The sequence below is a fragment of the Anastrepha obliqua genome, unplaced genomic scaffold, assembly GCF_027943255.1.
Source record: "Anastrepha obliqua isolate idAnaObli1 unplaced genomic scaffold, idAnaObli1_1.0 ptg000148l, whole genome shotgun sequence".
In the NCBI taxonomy this organism is placed as follows: domain Eukaryota; kingdom Metazoa; phylum Arthropoda; class Insecta; order Diptera; family Tephritidae; genus Anastrepha; species Anastrepha obliqua.
In genome coordinates this window covers 62,501-65,000 of record NW_026562241.1, presented here as the reverse complement: position 1 = coordinate 65,000, position 2,500 = coordinate 62,501, and the positions used below count along the sequence as shown (strand labels likewise).

Here is a 2,500-nt window from a genome sequence, read left to right as displayed (position 1 = left end):
TCACTGTGACGCCTCGTGTGTCACGGTTGTTTCGCAAAAGTTGACCGAACTTGATTATTTAGAGGAAGTAAAAGTCGTAACAAGGTTTCCGTAGGTGAACCTGCGGAAGGATCATTATTGTGTTCCATATCCGTAAGAAAAACAAACAAACAAACAAACAAACAGACAAGCAAACAAACGAACAAAAAGAAAAAAAAAAAAAAAAAAAAAAGAAAAAAAAAAAAAATTTATATAATTATTTTGAATCCATAATTCTTTTTATTCTTTTTCATTCAATTTGTGATCCATCAATTATATCATATTAAATATAATATATGATGGTACATTTTGTAATGTTTTTTCTTATTTTTTTCTTTTAAAAACCTTTAAACATGAAAATAAAAAGTTGTACTTATTATTCATTTGATTGAATGATAAGTTAATTTGTTCACAATAACAAAAGTGGTATATATTTATTATATTATTATATATACATAAAATGATTAAAAAAATACAAAATAATTGAATCATAATAAATACCACCACTGTATTATTGTTGAACTAAGACATTCGCAACTTAATAAAAATGTTTAGAGTTAAATATATTTGATATATATTATTGAAAGAAAATCAATTTATATATTATTAATATTATTTAATTTTACTCTTTCAATTAATATATGCAAAAAAAAATTGACATTTGTTATAAATAAAAATAAATAAAAAAATACTCTAAGCGGTGGATCACTTGGCTCATGGGTCGATGAAGAACGCAGCAAACTGTGCGTCATCGTGTGAACTGCAGGACACATGAACATCGACATTTTGAACGCATATCGCAGTCCATGCTGTTATGTACATTAAATTCAATTTTAAAGTACTGCTTGGACTACATATGGTTGAGGGTTGTAAGACTATGCTAAATAAGTTGCTTATTCTTTTATAAAAATAATTGAATTTAAGCAAATGTGTATATTATTGGATTTTAAATAATTCATAATATTAATAGCAAAAAAAATAAAGATATATAATGAATTTTATTTATTATATATTCTTTAAAAAAAAAATCCTCTCAAATAAAATGAAATGATGAAAATATTGAATCTAAGTATTCTTTACAAAAAATTTTCATATTATTTATATATATATATAAAATAATAATTTATATATGTAATTAAAAGGAGGAATGTCTAGCATAAAAATTAAATTTTTTATTCTAGGATTGCCTCATTTTACATTATTATTATTTTTATATATTTACAATATATAAAAGGAGAAAAGAAAAATAGAGATGAAAAGATGATATAATTTTTTTATTAAATTGTGAGAAGATAAAAAAAGAATATTAAAACAACCTCAACTCATATGGGATTACCCCCTGAATTTAAGCATATTAATGAGGGGAGGAAAAGAAACTAACAAGGATTTTCTTAGTAGCGGCGAGCGAAAAGAAAATAGTTCAGCACTAAGTCACTTTGTCTATATGTCAAATGTGAGATGCAGTGTATGGAATATCTTAATATCTAGTATGAGAAATTAACGATTTAAGTCCTTCTTAAATGAGGCCATTTACCCATAGAGGGTGCCAGGCCCGTATAACGTTAATGATTACTAGAAAGATATTTCCAAAGAGTCGTGTTGCTTGATAGTGCAGCACTAAGTGGGTGGTAAACTCCATCTAAAACTAAATATAACCATGAGACCGATAGTAAACAAGTACCGTGAGGGAAAGTTGAAAAGAACTCTGAATAGAGAGTTAAATAGTACGTGAAACTGCTTAGAGGTTAAGCCCGATGAACCTGAATATCCATTATGAAAAATTCATCATTAAATAATTAAAAAAATAATGTGCATTTTTTTCATATAAGGACATTGTAATCTATTAACATAATAAAGTATTTATCAAAAGATCATTGGTGATATTAAGTTTATTTAAATTAATTTGCTTTTTAAGCATATTAACATAAAATAAATACTAATGATTTGATAAAGTGTTGATAGATTTTATTATATATAATGCTAAAATTCATTTTTTGAATTTTACAAAAAATTTAATATCTATGATATTAATATTTATTTGTATGCATTTATATGATTAACAATGCGAAAGATTCAGGATACCTTCGGGACCCGTCTTGAAACACGGACCAAGGAGTCTAACATATGTGCAAGTCATTGAGTTATATTAAACTTAATGGCATAATTAACTTAACTTAAATATAATGGGATTAATTTTTAGTCTATTTTTTAATAAATAGTCAATTAATTCAATCCCGGGGCGTTCCATATAGTTATGTATAATGATAATTTATTATTATTTATACCTCTAACTGGAGCGTACCTTGAGCATATATGCTGTGACCCGAAAGATGGTGAACTATACTTGATCAGGTTGAAGTCAGGGGAAACCCTGATGGAAGACCGAAACAGTTCTGACGTGCAAATCGATTGTCAGAATTGAGTATAGGGGCGAAAGACCAATCGAACCATCTAGTAGCTGGTTCCCTCCGAAGTTTCCCTC

The 2,500-nt window shown here is 27.0% G+C and overlaps 2 non-coding genes and 1 pseudogene across 2 annotated transcripts in view; all 3 read left to right on the top strand.

Moving 5' to 3' along the window:
* Positions 1-117, top strand: part of LOC129252081 (small subunit ribosomal RNA) — a 1,991-nt gene extending 1,874 nt beyond the window's left edge. The window contains exon 1 of the ribosomal RNA XR_008583245.1: positions 1-117. This exon is cut by the window's left edge and continues 1,874 nt beyond it. This is a non-coding gene — a ribosomal RNA (small subunit ribosomal RNA).
* A 590-nt stretch (positions 118-707) lies between these two features.
* Positions 708-888, top strand: LOC129252092 (5.8S ribosomal RNA; annotated as a pseudogene).
* A 442-nt stretch (positions 889-1,330) lies between these two features.
* LOC129252086 (large subunit ribosomal RNA) overlaps positions 1,331-2,500 on the top strand; it is a 3,987-nt gene continuing 2,817 nt past the window's right edge. Inside the window, exon 1 of the ribosomal RNA XR_008583248.1 lies at positions 1,331-2,500. This exon is cut by the window's right edge and continues 2,817 nt beyond it. This is a non-coding gene — a ribosomal RNA (large subunit ribosomal RNA).